Source organism: Pezoporus flaviventris, unplaced genomic scaffold, assembly GCF_033815535.1.
Source record: "Pezoporus flaviventris isolate CSIRO_AGI_PZ_B2104156 unplaced genomic scaffold, CSIRO_AGI_Pfla_v1 ptg000006l, whole genome shotgun sequence".
NCBI classification, from domain to species: Eukaryota; Metazoa; Chordata; class Aves; order Psittaciformes; family Psittacidae; genus Pezoporus; species Pezoporus flaviventris.
In genome coordinates, this window is record NW_026892554.1 from 22,341,954 (window position 1) to 22,364,334 (window position 22,381).

A 22,381-nucleotide genomic window follows, 5' to 3' on the forward strand; every position below is an offset into this window, starting at 1 on the left:
GTGCTGCTGGGCAGCTGAGAGAGAACACCTGAGAATTTGGATTCAAATGGACTTTTAGGTATGAAACTGAGGAGAGACTGCAATGATGGTGACACCGTTGCAAAGCTGTCTGTGTGCTGAAGAGGCCCAGCAGCAGCTTTCCCTGCTGGTCCTTCTGCTGTGGAAGCAGATGCCAAACGTTCATTCTGTGCTGACTGTGCTGCGCAGCAGAGGGCAGGTTCGGAACTGATGCCATTCAAATGCTTTTCCTGTGTGAAAGTGAGCTGTGAAAGCAACGATGGAGGCACCGATGCAAAGGTGATTGTGTGCTGAACAGGCCCAGCACCAGCTTTCAATCCTGGCTCTTCTGCTGTGGGAGCAGAGGCCAAACGTTCGTGCTGTACTCACTGTGCTGCTGGGCAGCTGAGAGAGACCACCTGAGAATTTGGATTCAAATGGACTTTTATTTATGAAACTGAGGAGAGACTGCAATGATGGTGACAGCGTTGCAAAGCTGACTGTGTGCTGAAGAGGCCCAGCAGCAGCTTTTCCTGCTGGTCCTTCTGCTGTGGGAGCAGATGCCACTGTTCATTCTGTGCTGAATGTGTTGCGAAACAGAGAGCAGGTTCTGGACTGATTCCATTTAAATGCTTTTCCTTTATGAAAGTGAGCAGTGAAAGCAACGATGGAGGCACCGATGGAAAGGTGATTGTGTGCTGAACAGGCCCAGCACCAGCTTTCAATCCTGGCCCTTCTGCTGTGGAAGCAGATGCCAAACGTTCCTTCTGTGCTAAGTGTGCTGCGCAGCAGTGAGCAGCTTCTGGACTGATGCCATTCAAATGCTTTTCCTGTGTGAAATTGAGAAGTGAAAGCAATGATGGAGGCACCGCTGGAAAGGTGATTGTGTGTTGAACAGGCCCAGCACCAGCTTTCAATCCTGGCTCTTCTGCTGTTGGAGCAGAGGTCAAACGTTCGTGCTGTACTCACTGTGCTGCTGGGCAGCTGAGAGAGACCACCTGAGAATTTGGATTCAAATGGACTTTTAGGTATGAAACCGAGGAGAGACTGCAATGATGGTGACACCGTTGCAAAGCTGACTGTGTGATGAAGAGGCCCAGCAGCAGCTTTTCCTGCTGGTCCTTCTGCTGTGGGAGCAGATGCCACTGTTCATTCTGTGCTCACTGTGTTGCTGCGCAGCAGAGAGCAGGCTCTGGACTGATTCCATTCAAATGCTTTTCCTGTGTGAAAGTGCGCAGTGAAAGCAACGATGGAGGCACCCATGGAAAGGTGATTGTGTGCTGAACAGGCCCAGCACCAGCTTTCAATCCTGGCTCTTCTGCTGTGGGAGCAGAGGCCAAACTTTCGTGCTGTACTCACTGTGCTGCTGGGCAGCTGAGAGAGACCACCTGAGAATTTGGATTCAAATGGACTTTTAGGTATGAAACTGAGGAGAGACTGCAATAATGGTGACACCGTTTCAATGCTGACTGTGAGCTGAAGAGGCCCAGCATCAGGTTTCCCTGCTGGTCCTTCTGCTGTGGGAGCAGATGCCACTGTTCATTCTGTGCTGTGTTGCTGCGCAGCAGAGAGCAGGCTCTGGACTGATTCCATTCAAATGCTTTTCCTGTATGAAAGTGAGCAGTGAAAGCAACGATGGAGGCACCGATGCAAAGGTGATTGTGTGCTGAACAGGCCCAGCACCAGCTTTCAATCCTGGCTCTTCTGCTGTGGGAACAGAGGCCAAACGTTCGTGCTGTACTCACTGCGCTGCTGGGCAGCTGAGAGAGACCACCTGAGAATTTGGATTCAAATGGACTTTTAGGTATGAAACTGAGGAGAGACTGCAATGATGGTGACACCGTTGCAAAGCTGACTGTGTGCTAAAGAGGCCCAGCACCAGGTTTCCCTGCTGGTCCTTCTGCTGTGGGAGCAGATGCCACTGTTCATTCTGTGCTGTGTTGCTGCGCAGCAGAGAGCAGGCTCTGGACTGATTCCATTCAAATGCTTTTCCTGTATGAAAGTGAGCAGTGAAAGCAACGATGGAGGCACCGATGGAAAGGTGATTGTGTGCTGAACAGGCCCAGCACCAGCTTTCAATCCTGGCTCTTCTGCTGTGGGAGCAGAGGCCAAACGTTCGTGCTGTACTCACTGTGCTGCTGGGCAGCTGAGAACGACCACCTGAGAATTTGGTTTCAAATGGACTTTTATTTATGAAACCGAGGAGAGACTGCAATGATGTTGACAGCGTTGCAAAGCTGACTGTGTGCTGAAGAGGCCCAGCAGCAGCTTTTCCTGCTGGTCCTTCTGCTGTGGGAGCAGATGCCACTGTTCATTCTGTGCTGAATGTGTTGCGAAACAGAGAGCAGGTTCTGGACTGATTCCATTTAAATGCTTTTCCTTTATGAAAGTGAGCAGTGAAAGCAACGATGGAGGCACCGATGGAAAGGTGATTGTGTGCTGAACAGGCCCAGCACCAGCTTTCAATCCTGGCCCTTCTGCTGTGGAAGCAGATGCCAAACGTTCCTTCTGTGCTAAGTGTGCTGCGCAGCAGTGAGCAGCTTCTGGACTGATGCCATTCAAATGCTTTTCCTGTGTGAAATTGAGAAGTGAAAGCAATGATGGAGGCACCGCTGGAAAGGTGATTGTGTGTTGAACAGGCCCAGCACCAGCTTTCAATCCTGGCTCTTCTGCTGTTGGAGCAGAGGTCAAACGTTCGTGCTGTACTCACTGTGCTGCTGGGCAGCTGAGAGAGACCACCTGAGAATTTGGATTCAAATGGACTTTTAGGTATGAAACCGAGGAGAGACTGCAATGATGGTGACAGCGTTGCAAAGCTGACTGTGTGCTGAAGAGGCCCAGCAGCAGCTTTTCCTGCTGGTCCTTCTGCTGTGGGAGCAGATGCCACTGTTCAGACTGTGCTGACTGTGTTGCTGCGCAGCAGAGAGCAGGCTCTGGACTGATTCCATTCAAATGCTTTTCCTGTGTGAAAGTGCGCAGTGAAAGCAACGATGGAGGCACCCATGGAAAGGTGATTGTGTGCTGAACAGGCCCAGCACCAGCTTTCAATCCTGGCTCTTCTGCTGTGGGAGCAGAGGCCAAACTTTCGTGCTGTACTCACTGTGCTGCTGGGCAGCTGAGAGAGACCACCTGAGAATTTGGATTCAAATGGACTTTTAGGTATGAAACCGAGGAGAGACTGCAATGATGGTGACAGCGTTGCAAAGCTGACTGTGTGCTGAAGAGGCCCAGCAGCAGCTTTTCCTGCTGGTCCTTCTGCTGTGGGAGCAGATGCCACTGTTCAGACTGTGCTGACTGTGTTGCTGCGCAGCAGAGAGCAGGCTCTGGACTGATTCCATTCAAATGCTTTTCCTGTGTGAAAGTGCGCAGTGAAAGCAACGATGGAGGCACCGATGCAAAGGTGATTGTGTGCTGAACAGGCCCAGCACCAGCTTTCAATCCTGGCTCTTCTGCTGTGGGAGCAGAGGCCAAACTTTCGTGCTGTACTCACTGTGCTGCTGGGCAGCTGAGAGAGACCACCTGAGAATTTGGATTCAAATGGACTTTTAGGTATGAAACTGAGGAGAGACTGCAATAATGGTGACACCGTTTCAATGCTGACTGTGAGCTGAAGAGGCCCAGCATCAGGTTTCCCTGCTGGTCCTTCTGCTGTGGGAGCAGATGCCACTGTTCATTCTGTGCTGTGTTGCTGCGCAGCAGAGAGCAGGCTCTGGACTGATTCCATTCAAATGCTTTTCCTGTATGAAAGTGAGCAGTGAAAGCAACGATGGAGGCACCGATGGAAAGGTGATTGTGTGCTGAACAGGCCCAGCACCAGCTTTCAATCCTGGCTCTTCTGCTGTGGGAGCAGAGGCCAAACGTTCGTGCTGTACTCACTGTGCTGCTGGGCAGCTGAGAACGACCACCTGAGAATTTGGTTTCAAATGGACTTTTATTTATGAAACCGAGGAGAGACTGCAATGATGTTGACAGCGTTGCAAAGCTGACTGTGTGCTGAAGAGGCCCAGCAGCAGCTTTTCCTGCTGGTCCTTCTGCTGTGGGAGCAGATGCCACTGTTCATTCTGTGCTGAATGTGTTGCGAAACAGAGAGCAGGTTCTGGACTGATTCCATTTAAATGCTTTTCCTTTATGAAAGTGAGCAGTGAAAGCAACGATGGAGGCACCGATGGAAAGGTGATTGTGTGCTGAACAGGCCCAGCACCAGCTTTCAATCCTGGCCCTTCTGCTGTGGAAGCAGATGCCAAACGTTCCTTCTGTGCTAAGTGTGCTGCGCAGCAGTGAGCAGCTTCTGGACTGATGCCATTCAAATGCTTTTCCTGTGTGAAATTTAGAAGTGAATGCAATGATGGAGGCACCGCTGGAAAGGTGATTGTGTGTTGAACAGGCCCAGCACCAGCTTTCAATCCTGGCTCTTCTGCTGTTGGAGCAGAGGTCAAACGTTCGTGCTGTACTCACTGTGCTGCTGGGCAGCTGAGAGAGACCACCTGAGAATTTGGATTCAAATGGACTTTTAGGTATGAAACCGAGGAGAGACTGCAATGATGGTGACACCGTTGCAAAGCTGACTGTGTGCTGAAGAGGCCCAGCAGCAGCTTTTCCTGCTGGTCCTTCTGCTGTGGGAGCAGATGCCACTGTTCATTCTGTGCTCACTGTGTTGCTGCGCAGTAGAGAGCAGGCTCTGGACTGATTCCATTCAAATGCTTTTCCTGTGTGAAAGTGAGCAGTGAAAGCAACGATGGAGGCACCCATGGAAAGGTGATTGTGTGCTGAACAGGCCCAGCACCAGTTTTCAATCCTGGCTCTTCTGCTGTGGGAGCAGAGGCCAAACGTTCGTGCTGTACTCACTGTGCTGCTGGGCAGCTGAGAACGACCACCAGAGAATTTGGATTCAAATGGACTTTTAGGTATGAAACTGAGGAGAGACTGCAATAATGGTGACACCGTTTCAATGCTGACTGTGAGCTGAAGAGGCCCAGCATCAGGTTTCCCTGCTGGTCCTTCTGCTGTGGGAGCAGATGCCACTGTTCATTCTGTGCTGTATTGCTGCGCAGCAGAGAGCAGGCTCTGGACTGATTCCATTCAAATGCTTTTCCTGTATGAAAGTGAGCAGTGAAAGCAACGATGGAGGCACCGATGCAAAGGTGATTGTGTGCTGAACAGGCCCAGCACCAGCTTTCCCTCCTGGATCTTCTGCTGTGGGAGCAGAGGCCAAACGTTCGTGCTGTACTCACTGAGGTGCTGGGCAGCTGCGAACGACCACCAGAGAATTTGGATTCAAATGGTCTTTTAGGTATGAAACTGAGGAGAGACTGCAATGATGGTGACAGCGTTGCAAAGCTGACTGTGTGCTAAAGAGGCCCAGCACCAGGTTTCCCTGCTGGTCCTTCTGCTGTGGGAGCAGATGCCACTGTTCATTCTGTGCTGTGTTGCTGCGCAGCAGAGAGCAGGCTCTGGACTGATTCCATTCAAATGCTTTTCCTGTATGAAAGTGAGCAGTGAAAGTAACGATGGAGGCACCGATGGAAAGGTGATTGTGTGCTGAACAGGCCCAGCACCAGCTTTCAATCCTGGCTCTTCTGCTGTGGGAGCAGAGGCCAAACGTTCGTGCTGTACTCACTGTGCTGCTGGGCAGCTGAGAACGACCACCTGAGAATTTGGTTTCAAATGGACTTTTATTTATGAAACCGAGGAGAGACTGCAATGATGTTGACAGCGTTGCAAAGCTGACTGTGTGCTGAAGAGGCCCAGCAGCAGCTTTTCCTGCTGGTCCTTCTGCTGTGGGAGCAGATGCCACTGTTCATTCTGTGCTGAATGTGTTGCGAAACAGAGAGCAGGTTCTGGACTGATTCCATTTAAATGCTTTTCCTTTATGAAAGTGAGCAGTGAAAGCAACGATGGAGGCACCGATGGAAAGGTGATTGTGTGCTGAACAGGCCCAGCACCAGCTTTCAATCCTGGCCCTTCTGCTGTGGAAGCAGATGCCAAACGTTCCTTCTGTGCTAAGTGTGCTGCGCAGCAGTGAGCAGCTTCTGGACTGATGCCATTCAAATGCTTTTCCTGTGTGAAATTGAGAAGTGAAAGCAATGATGGAGGCACCGCTGGAAAGGTGATTGTGTGTTGAACAGGCCCAGCACCAGCTTTCAATCCTGGCTCTTCTGCTGTTGGAGCAGAGGTCAAACGTTCGTGCTGTACTCACTGTGCTGCTGGGCAGCTGAGAGAGACCACCTGAGAATTTGGATTCAAATGGACTTTTAGGTATGAAACCGAGGAGAGACTGCAATGATGGTGACAGCGTTGCAAAGCTGACTGTGTGCTGAAGAGGCCCAGCAGCAGCTTTTCCTGCTGGTCCTTCTGCTGTGGGAGCAGATGCCACTGTTCAGACTGTGCTGACTGTGTTGCTGCGCAGCAGAGAGCAGGCTCTGGACTGATTCCATTCAAATGCTTTTCCTGTGTGAAAGTGCGCAGTGAAAGCAACGATGGAGGCACCCATGGAAAGGTGATTGTGTGCTGAACAGGCCCAGCACCAGCTTTCAATCCTGGCTCTTCTGCTGTGGGAGCAGAGGCCAAACTTTCGTGCTGTACTCACTGTGCTGCTGGGCAGCTGAGAGAGACCACCTGAGAATTTGGATTCAAATGGACTTTTAGGTATGAAACTGAGGAGAGACTGCAATAATGGTGACACCGTTTCAATGCTGACTGTGAGCTGAAGAGGCCCAGCATCAGGTTTCCCTGCTGGTCCTTCTGCTGTGGGAGCAGATGCCACTGTTCATTCTGTGCTGTGTTGCTACGCAGCAGAGAGCAGGCTCTGGACTGATTCCATTCAAATGCTTTTCCTGTATGAAAGTGAGCAGTGAAAGCAACGATGGAGGCACCGATGCAAAGGTGATTGTGTGCTGAACAGGCCCAGCACCAGCTTTCCCTCCTGGCTCTTCTGCTGTGGGAGCAGAGGCCAAACGTTCGTGCTGTACTCACTGAGGTGCTGGGCAGCTGAGAACGACCACCAGAGAATTTGGATTCAAATGGACTTTTAGGTATGAAACTGAGGAGAGACTGCAATGATGGTGACACCGTTGCAAAGCTGACTGTGTGCTAAAGAGGCCCAGCACCAGGTTTCCCTGCTGGTCCTTCTGCTGTGGGAGCAGATGCCACTGTTCATTCTGTGCTGTGTTGCTGCGCAGCAGAGAGCAGGCTCTGGACTGATTCCATTCAAATGCTTTTCCTGTATGAAAGTGAGCAGTGAAAGCAACGATGGAGGCACCGATGGAAAGGTGATTGTGTGCTGAACAGGCCCAGCACCAGCTTTCAATCCTGGCTCTTCTGCTGTGGGAGCAGAGGCCAAACGTTCGTGCTGTACTCACTGTGCTGCTGGGCAGCTGAGAACAACCACCTGAGAATTTGGTTTCAAATGGACTTTTATTTATGAAACCGAGGAGAGACTGCAATGATGTTGACAGCGTTGCAAAGCTGACTGTGTGCTGAAGAGGCCCAGCAGCAGCTTTTCCTGCTGGTCCTTCTGCTGTGGGAGCAGATGCCACTGTTCATTCTGTGCTGAATGTGTTGCGAAACAGAGAGCAGGTTCTGGACTGATTCCATTTAAATGCTTTTCCTTTATGAAAGTGAGCAGTGAAAGCAACGATGGAGGCACCGATGGAAAGGTGATTGTGTGCTGAACAGGCCCAGCACCAGCTTTCAATCCTGGCCCTTCTGCTGTGGAAGCAGATGCCAAACGTTCCTTCTGTGCTAAGTGTGCTGCGCAGCAGTGAGCAGCTTCTGGACTGATGCCATTCAAATGCTTTTCCTGTGTGAAATTGAGAAGTGAAAGCAATGATGGAGGCACCGCTGGAAAGGTGATTGTGTGTTGAACAGGCCCAGCACCAGCTTTCAATCCTGGCTCTTCTGCTGTTGGAGCAGAGGTCAAACGTTCGTGCTGTACTCACTGTGCTGCTGGGCAGCTGAGAGAGACCACCTGAGAATTTGGATTCAAATGGACTTTTAGGTATGAAACCGAGGAGAGACTGCAATGATGGTGACAGCGTTGCAAAGCTGACTGTGTGCTGAAGAGGCCCAGCAGCAGCTTTTCCTGCTGGTCCTTCTGCTGTGGGAGCAGATGCCACTGTTCAGACTGTGCTGACTGTGTTGCTGCGCAGCAGAGAGCAGCCTCTGGACTGATTCCATTCAAATGCTTTTCCTGTGTGAAAGTGAGCAGTGAAAGCAACGATGGAGGCACCCATGGAAAGGTGATTGTGTGCTGAACCGGCCCAGCACCAGCTTTCAATCCTGGCTCTTCTGCTGTGGGAGCAGAGGCCAAACGTTCGTGCTGTACTCACTGTGCTGCTGGGTAGCTGAGAGAGACCACCTGAGAATTTGGATTCAAATGGACTTTTAGGTATGAAACTCAGGAGAGACTGCAATGATGGTGACACCGTTGCAAAGCTGACTGTGTGCTGAAGAGGCCCAGCACTAGATTTCCCTGCGGGCCCTTCTGCTGTGGGAGCAGATGCCACTGTTCATTCTGTGCTGACTGTGTTGCTGCACCGCAGAGAGCAGGCTCTGGACTGATTCCATTCAAATGCTTTTCCTGTATGAAAGTGAGCAGTGAAAGCAACAATGGAGGCACCGATGTAAAAGTGATTGTGTGCTGAACAGGCCCAGCACCAGCTTTCCCTGCTGGCTCTTCTGCTGTGGGAGCAGAGGCGAAACTTTCGTGCTGTACTCATTGTGCTGCTGGCCAGCTGAGAACGACCAGCTGAGAATTTGGATTCAAACGGACTTTTAGGTATGAAACCGAGGAGCGTTTGCAATGATGGTGACACCGTTGCAAAGCTGACAGTGTGCTGAAGAGGCCCAGCACTAGCTATCCCTGCTGGTCCTTCTGCTGTGGGAGCAGATGCCCCTGTTCATTCTCTGCTGTGTTGCTGCGCAGCAGAGAGCAGGCTCTGGACTGATTCCATTCAAATGCTTTTCCTGTATGAAAGTGAGCAGTGAAAGCAATGATGGAGGCACCGATGCAAAGGTGATTGTGTGCTGAACAGGCCCAGCACCAGCTTTCAATCCTGGCTCTTCTGCTGTGGGAGCAGAGGCCAAACGTTCGTGCTGTACTCACTGAGGTGCTGGGCAGCTGAGAATGACCACCAGAGAATTTGGATTCAAATGGACTTTTATTTATGAAACTCAGGAGAGACTGCAATGATGGTGACACCGTTTCAATGCTGACTGTGTGCTGAAGAGGCCCAGCACTAGCTATCCCTGCTGGTCCTGCTGTGGGAGCAGATGCCACTGTTCATTCTGTGCTGACTGTGTTGCTGCGCAGCAGAGAGCAGGTTCTGGACTGATTCCATTCAAATGCTTTTCCTGCATGAAAGTGAGCAGTGAAATCAATGATGGAGGCACCGATGGAAAGGTGATTGTGTGCTGAACAGGTCCAGCACCAGCTTTCAATCCTGGCTCTTCTGCTGTGGGAGCCGAGGCCAAACGTTCGTGCTGTACTCACTGTGCTGCTGGGCAGCTGAGAGAGACCACCTGAGAATTTGGATTCAAATGGACTTTTAGGTATGAAACTGAGGAGAGACTGCAATAATGGTGACACCGTTTCAATGCTGACTGTGAGCTGAAGAGGCCCAGCATCAGGTTTCCCTGCTGGTCCTTCTGCTGTGGGAGCAGATGCCACTGTTCATTCTGTGCTGTGTTGCTGCGCAGCAGAGAGCAGGCTCTGGACTGATTCCATTCAAATGCTTTTCCTGTATGAAAGTGAGCAGTGAAAGCAACGATGGAGGCACCGATGGAAAGGTGATTGTGTGCTGAACAGGCCCAGCACCAGCTTTCAATCCTGGCTCTTCTGCTGTGGGAGCAGAGGCCAAACGTTCGTGCTGTACTCACTGTGCTGCTGGGCAGCTGAGAACGACCACCTGAGAATTTGGTTTCAAATGGACTTTTATTTATGAAACCGAGGAGAGACTGCAATGATGTTGACAGCGTTGCAAAGCTGACTGTGTGCTGAAGAGGCCCAGCAGCAGCTTTTCCTGCTGGTCCTTCTGCTGTGGGAGCAGATGCCACTGTTCATTCTGTGCTGAATGTGTTGCGAAACAGAGAGCAGGTTCTGGACTGATTCCATTTAAATGCTTTTCCTTTATGAAAGTGAGCAGTGAAAGCAACGATGGAGGCACCGATGGAAAGGTGATTGTGTGCTGAACAGGCCCAGCACCAGCTTTCAATCCTGGCCCTTCTGCTGTGGAAGCAGATGCCAAACGTTCCTTCTGTGCTAAGTGTGCTGCGCAGCAGTGAGCAGCTTCTGGACTGATGCCATTCAAATGCTTTTCCTGTGTGAAATTGAGAAGTGAAAGCAATGATGGAGGCACCGCTGGAAAGGTGATTGTGTGTTGAACAGGTCCAGCACCAGCTTTCAATCCTGGCTCTTCTGCTGTTGGAGCAGAGGTCAAACGTTCGTGCTGTACTCACTGTGCTGCTGGGCAGCTGAGAGAGACCACCTGAGAATTTGGATTCAAATGGACTTTTAGGTATGAAACCGAGGAGAGACTGCAATGATGGTGACACCGTTGCAAAGCTGACTGTGTGATGAAGAGGCCCAGCAGCAGCTTTTCCTGCTGGTCCTTCTGCTGTGGGAGCAGATGCCACTGTTCATTCTGTGCTGACTGTGTTGCTGCGCAGCAGAGAGCAGGCTCTGGACTGATTCCATTCAAATGCTTTTCCTGTATGAAAGTGAGCAGTGAAAGCAACGATGGAGGCACCGATGCAAAGGTGATTGTGTGCTGAACAGGCCCAGCACCAGCTTTCCCTCCTGGCTCTTCTGCTGTGGGAACAGAGGCCAAACGTTCGTGCTGTACTCACTGCGCTGCTGGGCAGCTGAGAGAGACCACCTGAGAATTTGGATTCAAATGGACTTTTAGGTATGAAACTGAGGAGAGACTGCAATGATGGTGACACCGTTGCAAAGCTGACTGTGTGCTGAAGAGGCCCAGCACCAGCTTTCCCTGCTGGTCCTTCTGCTGTGGGAGCAGATGCCACTGTTCATTCTGTGCTGTGTTGCTGCGCAGCAGAGAGCAGGCTCTGGACTGATTCCATTCAAATGCTTTTCCTGTATGAAAGTGAGCAGTGAAAGCAACGATGGAGGCACCGATGCAAAGGTGATTGTGTGCTGAACAGGCCCAGCACCAGCTTTCCCTCCTGGCTCTTCTGCTGTGGGAACAGAGGCCAAACGTTCGTGCTGTACTCACTGCGCTGCTGGGCAGCTGAGAGAGACCACCAGAGAATTTGGATTCAAATGGACTTTTAGGTATGAAACTCAGGAGAGACTGCAATGATGGTGACACCGTTGCAAAGCTGACTGTGTGCTGAAGAGGCCCAGCACTAGATTTCCCTGCGGGCCCTTCTGCTGCGGGAGCAGATGCCACTGTTCATTCTGTGCTGACTGTGTTGCTGCGCCGCAGAGAGCAGGCTCTGGACTGATTCCATTCAAATGCTTTTCCTGTATGAAAGTGAGCAGTGAAAGCAACAATGGAGGCACCGATGTAAAAGTGATTGTGTGCTGAACAGGCCCAGCAGCAGCTTTCCCTCCTGGCTCTTCTGCTGTGGGAGCAGAGGCGAAACTTTCGTGCTGTACTCATTGTGCTGCTGGCCAGCTGAGAACGACCAGCTGAGAATTTGGATTCAAACGGACTTTTAGGTATGAAACCGAGGAGCGATTGCAATGATGGTGACACCGTTGCAAAGCTGACAGTGTGCTGAAGAGGCCCAGCACTAGCTATCCCTGCTGGTCCTTCTGCTGTGGGAGCAGATGCCCCTGTTCATTCTCTGCTGTGTTGCTGCGCAGCAGAGAGCAGGCTCTGGACTGATTCCATTCAAATGCTTTTCCTGTATGAAAGTGAGCAGTGAAAGCAACGATGGAGGCACCGATGCAAAGGTGATTGTGTGCTGAACAGGCCCAGCACCAGCTTTCAATCCTGGCTCTTCTGCTGTGGGAGTAGAGGCCAAACGTTCGTGCTGTACTCACTGAGGTGCTGGGCAGCTGAGAACGACCACCAGAGAATTTGGATTCAAATGGACTTTTATTTACGAAACTCAGGAGAGACTGCAATGATGGTGACACCGTTTCAATGCTGACTGTGTGCTGAAGAGGCCCAGCACTAGCTATCCCTGCTGGTCCTGCTGTGGGAGCAGATGCCACTGTTCATTCTGTGCTGACTGTGTTGCTGCGCAGCAGAGAGCAGGTTCTGGACTGATTCCATTCAAATGCTTTTCCTGCATGAAAGTGAGCAGTGAAATCAATGATGGAGGCACCGATGGAAAGGTGATTGTGTGCTGAACAGGTCCAGCACCAGCTTTCAATTTTGGCTCTTCTGCTGTGGGAGCCGAGGCCAAACGTTCGTGCTGTACTCACTGTGCTGCTGGGCAGCTGAGAGAGACCACCTGAGAATTTGGATTCAAATGGACTTCTATGTATGAAACGGAGGAGAGACTGCAATAATGTTGACACCGTTGCAAAGCTGACTGTGTGCTGAAGAGGCCCAGCACTAGATTTCCCTGCTGGTCCTTCTGCTGTGGGAGCAGATGCCACTGTTCATTCTGTGCTGACTGTGTTGCTGCGCAGCAGAGAGCAGGCTCTGGACTGATTCCATTCAAATGCTTTTCCTGTATGAAAGTGAGCAGTGAAAGCAACGATGGAGGCACGGATGCAAAGGTGATTGTGTGCTGAACAGGCCCAGCAGCAGCTTTCCCTCCTGGCTCTTCTGCTGTGGGAACAGAGGCCAAACGTTCGTGCTGTACTCACTGCGCTGCTGGGCAGCTGAGAGAGACCACCTGAGAATTTGGATTCAAATGGACTTTTATTTATGAAACGGAGGAGAGACTGCAATGATGGTGACACCGTTGCAAATCTGACTGTGTGCTGAAGAGGCCCAGCCGCAGCTTTTCCTGCTGGTCCTTCTGCTGTGGGAGCAGATGCCACTGTTCATTCTGTGCTGTGTTGCTGCGCTGCAGAGAGCAGGCTCTGGACTGATTCCATTCAAATGCTTTTCCTGTATGAAAGTGAGCAGTGAAAGCAACGATGGAGGCACCCATGGAAAGGTGATTGTGTGCTAAACAGGCCCAGCACCAGCTTTCCCTCCTGGCTCTTCTGCTGTGGGAGCTGAGGCCAAACGTTCGTGCTGTACTCACTGTGCTGCTGGGCAGCTGAGAACGACCACCAGAGAATTTGGATTCAAATGGACTTTTAGGTATGAAACTGACGAGAGACTGCAATGATGGTGACACCGTTGCAAAGCTGACTGTGTGCTAAAGAGGCCCAGCACCAGGTTTCCCTGCTGGTCCTTCTGCTGTGGGAGCAGATGCTACTGTTCATTCTGGGCTGACTGTGTTGCTGCGCTGCCAGCAGAGAGCATTCTCTGGACTGATTCCATTCAAATGCTTTTCCTGTATGAAAGTGAGCAGTGAAAGCAACGGTGGAGGCACCGATGGAAAGGTGATTGTGTGCTGAACAGGCCCAGCACCAGCTTTCAATTCTGGCTCTTCTGCTGTGGGAGCAGAGGCCAAACGTTCGTGCTGTACTCACTGTGCTGCTGGGCAGCTGAGAGAGACCACCTGAGAATTTGGATTCAAATGGACTTTTATTTATGAAACCGAGGAGAGACTGCAATGATGGTGACAGCGTTGCAAAGCTGACTGTGTCCTGAAGAGGCCCAGCACCAGGTTTCCCTGCTGGTCCTTCTGCTGTGGGAGCAGATGCCACTGTTCATTCTGTGCTGACTTTGCTGTGCAGCAGAGAGCAGGTTCTGGACTGATTCCATTCAAATGCTTTTCCTGTATGAAAGTGAGCAGTGAAAGCAATGATGGAGGCACCAGTGGAAAGGTGATTGTGTGCTGAACAGGCCCAGCTCCAGCTTTGAATCCTGGCTCTTCTGCTGTGGGAGCAGAGGCCAAACGTTCGTGCTGTACTAACTGTGCAGCTGGGCAGCTGAGAACCACCACTTGAGAATTTGGATTCAAATGGAGTTTTAGGTATGAGACCGAGGAGAGACTTCAATGACGGTGACACTGTTTCAAAGCTGAGTGTGTCCTGAAGAGGCCCAGCACCAGGTTTCCCTGCTGGTCCTTCTGCTGTGGGAGCAGATGCCACTGTTCATTCTGTGCTGACTTTGCTGCGCAGCAGAGAGCAGGTTCTGGACTGATTCCATTCAAATGCTTTTCCTGTATGAAAGTGAGCAGTGAAAGCAACGATGGAGGCACCGATGGAAAGGTGATTATGTGCTGAACAGGCCCAGCACCAGCTTTCAATCCTGGCTCTTCTGCTGTGGGAGCAGAGGCCGAACGTTCGTGCTGTACTCACTGTGCTGCTGGGCAGCTGAGAACGACCAGCTGAGAATTGGGATTCAAATGGACTTTTAGGTATGAAACCGAGGAGAGACTGCAATGATGGCGACAGCGTTGCAAAGCTGACTGTGTGCTGAAGAGGCCCAGCCGCAGCTTTTCCTGCTGGTCCTTCTGCTTTGGGAGCAGATGCCATTGTTCATTCTGTGCTGACTGTGTTGCTGCGCAGCAGAGAGCAGGCTCTGGACTGATTCCATTCAAATGCTTTTCCTGTATGAAAGTGAGCAGTGAAATCAATGATGGAGGCACCGATGCAAAGGTGATTGTGTGCTGAACAGGCCCAGCAGCAGCTTTCCCTCTTGGCTCTTCTGCTGTGGGAGCCGAGACGAAACGATCGTGCTCTACTCATTGTGCTGCTGGCCAGCTGAGAACGACCACCTGAGAATTTGGATTCAAATGGACTTTTAGGTATGAAACCGAGGAGCGACTGCAATGATGGTGACACCGTTGCAAAGCTGACTGTGTGCTGAAGAGGCCCAGCACTAGCTATCCCTGCTGGTCCTTCTGCTGTGGGAGCAGATGCCACTGTTCATTCTGTGCTGTGTTGCTCCGCAGCAGAGAGCAGGCTCTGGACTGATTCCATTCAAATGCTTTTCCTGTATGAAAGTGAGCAGTGAAAGCAACGATGGAGGCACCGATGGAAAGGTGATTGTGTGCTGAACAGGCCCAGCACCAGCTTTCAATCCTGGCTCTTCTGCTGTGGGAGCAGAGACCAAACGTTCGTGCTGTACTCACTGTGCTGCTGGGCAGCTGAGAGAGACCACCTGAGAATTTGGATTCAAATGGACTTTTATTTATGAAACTGAGGAGAGACTGCAATGATGGTGACAGCGTTGCAAAGCTGACTGTGTGCTGAAGAGGCCCAGCAGCAGCTTTCCCTTCTGGTCCTTCTGCTGTGGGAGCAGATGCCACTGTTCAGACTGTGCTGACTGTGTTGCTGCGCAGCAGAGAGCAGGCTCTGGACTGATTCCATTCAAATGCTTTTCCTGTGTGAAAGTGCGCAGTGAAAGCAACGATGGAGGCACCGATGGAAAGGTGATTGTGTGCTGAACAGGCCCAGCAGCAGCTTTCCCTCCTGGCTCTTCTGCTGTGGGAACAGAGGCCAAACGTTCGTGCTGTACTCACTGCGCTGCTGGGCAGCTGAGAGAGACCATCTGAGAATTTGGATTCAAATGGACTTTTATTTATGAAACGGAGGTGAGACTGCAATGATGGTGACACCGTTTCAATGCTGACTGTGTGCTGAAGAGGCCCAGCCGCTGCTTTTCCTGCTGGTCCTTCTGCTGTGGGAGCAGATGCCACTGTTCATTCTGTGCTGTGTTGCTGCGCAGCAGAGAGCAGGCTCTGGACTGATTCCATTCAAATGCTTTTCCTGTATGAAAGTGAGCAGTGAAAGCAACGATGGAGGCACGCATGGAAAGGTGATTGTGTGCTAAACAGGCCCAGCACCAGCTTTCCCTCCTGGCTCTTCTGCTGTGGGAGCTGAGGCCAAACGTTCGTGCTGTACTCACTGAGGTGCTGGGCAGCTGAGAACGACCACCAGAGAATTTGGATTCAAATGGACTTTTAGGTATGAAACTGAGGAGATACTGCAATGATGGTGACACCGTTGCAAAGCTGACTGTGTGCTAAAGAGGCCCAGCACTAGCTTTCCCTGCTGGTCCTTCAGCTGTGGGAGCAGATGCCACTGTTCATTCTGTGCTGACTGTGTTGCTGCGCTGCAGAGAGCAGGCTCTGGACTGATTCCATTCAAATGCTTTTCCTGTATGAAAGTGCGCAGTGAAAGCAACGATGGAGGCACCGATGGAAAGGTGATTGTGTGCTGAACAGGCCCAGCACCAGCTTTCAATCCTGGCTCTTCTGCTGTGGGAGCAGAGGCCAAACGTTCGTGCTGTACTCACTGTGCTGCTGGGCAGCTGAGAACCACCACTTGAGAATTTGGATTCCAATGGACTTTTAGGTATGAAACTGAGGACAGACTGCAATGATGGTGACAGCGTCACAAAGCTGACTGTGCGCTGAAGAGGCCCAGCACCAGCTTTCCCTGCTGGTCCTTCTGCTGTGGGAGCAGATGCTACTGTTCATTCTGTGCTGACTGTGTTGCTGCGCTGCCAGCAGAGAGCAGGTTCTGGACTGATTCCATTCAAATGCTCTTCCTGTATGAGAGAGAGCAGTGAAAGCAATGGTGGAGGCACCGATGGAAAGGTGATTGTGTGCTGAACAGGCCCAGCACCAGCTTTCAATTCTGGCTCTTCTGCTTTGGGAGCAGAGGCCAAACGTTCGTGCTGTACTCACTGTGCTGCTGGGCAGCTGAGAGAGACCACCTGAGAATTTGGATTCAAATGGACTTTTATTTATGAAACCGAGGAGAGACTGCAATGATGGTGACAGCGTTGCAAAGCTGACTGTGTCCTGAAGAGGCCCAGCACCAGGTTTCCCTGCTGGTCCTTCTGCTGTGGGAGCAGATGCCCCTGTTCATTCTGTGCTGACTTTGGTGTGCAGCAGAGAGCAGGTTCTGGACTGATTCCATTCAAATGCTTTTCCTGTATGAAAGTGAGCAGTGAAAGCAATGATGGAGGCACCGATGGAAAGGTGATTGTGTGCTGAACAGGCCCAGCTCCAGCTTTCAATCCTGGCTCTTCTGCTGTGGGAGCAGAGGCCAAACTTTCGTGCTGTACTAACTGTGCAGCTGGGTAGCTGAGAACCACCACTTGAGAATTTGGATTCAAATGGAGTTTTAGGTATGAGACCGAGGAGAGACTTCAATGACGGTGACACTATTTCAAAGCTGAGTGTGTCCTGAAGAGGCCCAGCACCAGGTTTCCCTGCTGGTCCTTCTGCTGTGGGAGCAGATGCCACTGTTCATTCTGTGCTGACTTTGCTGCGCAGCAGAGAGCAGGTTCTGGACTGATTCCATTCAAATGCTTTTCCTGTATGAAAGTGAGCAGTGAAAGCAATGAAGCAATGATGGAGGAACCGATGCAAAGGTGATTGTGTGCTGAACAGGCCCAGCATCAGCTTTCCCTCCTGGCTCTTCTGCTCTGGGAGCAGAGGCCAAACGTTCGTGCTGTACTCACTTGCTGCTGGGGAGATTATAACGACCAGCTGAGAATTTGGATTCAAATGGACTTTTTAGGTATGAAACCGAGCAGAGACTGCAATGATGGTGACACCGTTGCAAAGCTGACTGTGTGCTGAAGAGGCCCAGCACCTGCTTTTCCTCCTCGTCCGTCTACTGTGGGAGCAGATGCCACTGTTCATTCTGTGCTGAATGTGTTGCTGCGCAGCAGAGAGGAGGTTCTCGTCTGATGCCAATCAAATGTTTTTCCTGTATGAAAGTGAGCAGTGAAAGCAATGATGGAGGCACCGATGCAAAGCTGACTGTGTGCAGAAGAGGCCCAGCACCAGCTTTCCCTGCTGGTCCTTCTGCTGTGGAAGCAGATGCCAAACGTTCATTCTGTGCTGACTCTGCTGCGCAGCAGAGAGCAGGTTCTGGACTGATTCCATTCAAATGCTTTTCCTGTGTGAAAGTGAGCCGTGAAAGCAATGATGGAGGCACCGATGGAAAGGTGTGCTGAACAGGCCCATCACCAGCTTTCAATCCTGGCTCTTCTGCTGTGGGAGCAGGGGCCAAACGTTTGTTCTGTACTCACTGTGCTGCTGGGCATCTGAGAACGACCACCTGAGAATTTGGATTCAAATGATCTTTTAGGTATGAAACTGAGGAGAGACTGCAATGATGGTGACACTGTTTCAAAGCTGACTGGGTGCTGAAGAGGCTCAGCACTAGCTTTCCCTGCTGTCCCTTCTGCTGTGGGAGCAGATGCCATTCATTCATTCTGTGCTGACTGTGTTGCTGCGCAGCAGAGAGCAGGCTCTGGAGAGATTGCATTCAAATGCTTTTCCTGTGTGAAAGTGAGCAGTGAAAGCAATGATGGGGGCACCGATGGAAAGGTGATTGTGTGCTGAACAGGTCCATCACCAGCTTTCAATCCTGGCTCTTCTGCTGTGGGAACAGAGACCAAACGTTTGTGCTGTACTCACTGTGCTGCTGGGCAGCTGAGAGAGACCACCTGAGAATTTGGATTCAAATGGACTTTTAGGGATGAAACCGAGGAGAGACTGCAATGCCGGTAACGCCGTTGCAAAGCTGACTGTGTGCTGAAGAGGCCCAGCACCAGCTTTCCCTGCTGGCCCTTCGGCTGTGGAAGCAGATACCAAACGTTCATTCTGTGCTGACTGTGCTGCGCAGCAGAGAGCAGGTTCTGGACTGATTCCATTCAAATGCTTTTCCTGTGTGAAAGTGAGCAGTGAAATCAACGATGGAGGCCCCGATGTAAAGGTGATTGTGTGCTGAACAGGTCCAGCACCAGCTTTCAATCCTGGCTCTTCTGCTGTGGAACAGACGCCAAACGTTTGTGCTGTACTCACTGTGCTGCTGGGCAGCTGAGAACGACCACCAGAGAATTTGGATTCAAATGATCTTTTAGGTATGAAACCGAGGAGAGACTGCAATGATGGTGACACCGTTGCAAAGGTGACTGTATGCTGAAGAGGCCCAGCACCAGCTTTCCCTGCTGGCCCTTCTTCTGTGGAAGCAGATGCCAAACGTTCATTCTGTGCTGACTGTGGTGCGCAGCAGAGAGCAGGTTCTGGACTGATTCCATTCAAATGCTTTTCCTGTATGAAAGTGAGAAGTGAAAGCAATGATGGAGGCACCGATGCAATGGTGATTGTGTGCTGAACAGGCTCACCACCACCTTTTAACCCTGGCTCTTCTGCTGTGGGAACAGAGGCCAAACGTTCGTGCTGTACTCACTGTGCTGCTAGGCAGCTGAGAGAGACCACCTGAGAATTTGGATTCAAATGGACTTTTAGGTATGAAACCGAGGAGAGACTGCAATGATGGTGACACCGTTGCAAAGCTGCCTGTGTGCTGAAGAGGCCCAGCACCAGCTTTCCCTGCTGGCCCTTCGGCTGTGGAAGCAGATGTCTAACGTTCATTCTGTGCTGACTGTGCTGCGCAGCAGAGAGCAGGTTCTGGACTGATTCCATTCAAATGCTTTTCCTGTGTGAAAGTGAGCAGTGAAATCAACGATGGAGGCCCCGATGTAAAGGTGATTGTGTGCTGAACAGGTCCAGCACCAGCTTTCAATCCTGGCTCTTCTGCTGTGGAACAGACGCCAAACGTTTGTGCTGTACTCACTGTGCTGCTGGGCAGCTGAGAACGACCACCAGAGAATTTGGATTCAAATGATCTTTTAGGTATGAAACCGAGGAGAGACTGCAATGATGGTGACACCGTTGCAAAGGTGACTGTATGCTGAAGAGGCCCAGCACCAGCTTTCCCTGCTGGCCCTTCTTCTGTGGAAGCAGATGCCAAACGTTCATTCTGTGCTGACTGTGGTGCGCAGCAGAGAGCAGGTTCTGGACTGATTCCATTCAAATGCTTTTCCTGTATGAAAGTGAGAAGTGAAAGCAATGATGGAGGCACCGATGCAATGGTGATTGTGTGCTGAACAGGCTCACCACCACCTTTTAACCCTGGCTCTTCTGCTGTGGGAACAGAGGCCAAACGTTCGTGCTGTACTCACTGTGCTGCTAGGCAGCTGAGAGAGACCACCTGAGAATTTGGATTCAAATGGACTTTTAGGTATGAAACCGAGGAGAGACTGCAATGATGGTGACACCGTTGCAAAGCTGCCTGTGTGCTGAAGAGGCCCAGCACTAGCTTTCCCTGCTGGACCTTCAGCTGTGGAAGCAGATGTCTAACGTTCATTCTGTGCTGACTGTGCTGCGCAGCAGAGAACAGGTTCTGGACTGATTCCATTTAAATGTTTTTCCCGTATGTCGTGGTTTAAACCCAGTCAGGTAACTTGTTCACTCACTCCCAGTGAGTGTGCCGAGCTGACAACAATCGAGGTCCGTGTCCCCTCCCCCCCACCGATGTTCTCCCCCACTCCCGGAGGAACAGGGAGGAGGATCGAAAGAGTGCAACTCCCATGGGTTGAGACAAGAACAGTCCAGCAACCAATGTACACAAATCACCACCGCTACTATCAACTACAACAATGATAAGGGAAAATAACAAGGGAAGAGAATACGATACCACCGGCCAAGAAGACGAGTTCCACCCGGAAGCCCCGTGTCCTTCCGGGTAACTCCCAGTCACCCCCCACCCCGGCCATGACGTGCTGTGGTATGGAATACCTCCCTGGCTAGCCCGAGTCAGGCGCCCCATCTCTGCTTCCTCCCGGCTTCCCCTCCTCCCTGGCAGAGCATGAGCCTCACAAAGTCCTTGGTCAGGGTAAACATCACTTAGCAACAACTGAAAACATTGCCTTCACCAACACTGTTCTCAGGTTGGAAGTCAAAACACAGCACTGCACCAGCTAGCACAAAGGAAAAAAAACCACAAATATGACTGCTACTGCTGAACCCAGGACACCGTATGAAAGTGAGCAGTGAAAGCAACGATGGAGGCACCGATGCAAAGGTGATTGTGTGCTGAACAGGCCCATCACCAGCTTTCAATCCTGGCTCATCTGCTGTGGGAGCAGAAGCCAAACTTTCGTGCTGTACTCGCTGCTGGGCAGCTGAGAGACACCACCTGAAAACTTGGATTCAAATGGACTTTTAGGTATGAAACCGAGGAGAGACTGCAATGATGGTGACACCATTGCAAAGCTGCTTGTGTGCTGAAGAGGCCCAGCACTAGCTTTCCCTGCTGGTCCTTCTGCTGTCGGAGCAGATGCCACTGTTCATTCTGGGCTGACTGTGTTGCTGCGCAGCAGGGAGCAGGTTCTGGACTGATTCCATTCAAATGCTTTTCCTTTATGAAAGTGAGCAGTGAAAGCAATGATGGAGGCACCGATGCAAAGGTGATTGTGTGCTGAACAGGCCCAGCACCAGCTTTCAATCCTGGCTCGTCTGCTGTGGGAGCAGAGGCCAAACGTTCGTGCTGTACTCATTGTGCTGCTTGGGAGCTGAGAACGACCACCAGAGAATTTGGATTCAAATGGACATTTAGGTATGAAACCGAGGAGAGACTGCAATGATGGTGACACCGTTTCAAAGCTGACTGTGTGCTGAAGAGGCCCAGCACTAGCTTTCCCTCGTGGCCCTTCTGCTGTGGAAGCAGATGCCAAACGTTCATTCTGTGCTGACTGTGGTGCGCAGCAGAGAGCAGGTTCTGGACTGATTCCATTCAAATGCTTTTCCTGTATGAAAGTGAGAAGTGAAAGCAATGATGGAGGCACCGATGCAAAGGTGATTGTGTGCTGAACAATCCCATCACCAGCTTTCAATCCTGGCTCTTCTGCTGTGGGAGCAGAGGCCAAACGTTCGTACTGTATTCACTGTGCTGCTGGGCAGCTGAGAACGACCAGCTGAGAATTTGGTTTCAAATAGACTTTTAGGTATGAAACCGAGGATAGACTGCAATGATGGTGACAGCGTTGCAAAGCTGACTGTGTGCTGAAGAGCCCCAGCATCAGATTTGCCTCCTGGCTCTTCTGCTGTGGGAGCAGAGGCCAAACGTTCATTCCGTGCTGACTGTGTTGCTGCGCAGCAGAGAGCAGGCTCTGGACTGATTGCATTCAAATGCTTTTCATGTATGACAGTGAGCAGTGAAAGCAATGATGGAGGAACCTTTGCAAAGCTGACTGTGTGTTGAAGAGGACCAGCACCAGCTTTCAATCCTGGCTCTTCTGCTGTGGGAGTGAAGAACAAACGTTCATGATCTACTCCCCTTGCTGCTGGGTAGGCGAGAGCAAGCTCCGCTGATGTTGCATTCAAATGCACTCTTAGATATGAAAGTGAGCAGTGAGAGCAATGATGGAGGCACCGTTGCAAAGCTGATTGTGTGCTGAAGATCACTCGCACCAGCTTTCCCTCCTGGCTCTTCAGCTTTGGAAGCAGAGGGCAAACGTTCGTGCTCTCCTCGCCGTGCTGCTGGGCCCCCTAGAGCAAGCCCCGGGGAGGTACAATTCAAATTGACTTTCAC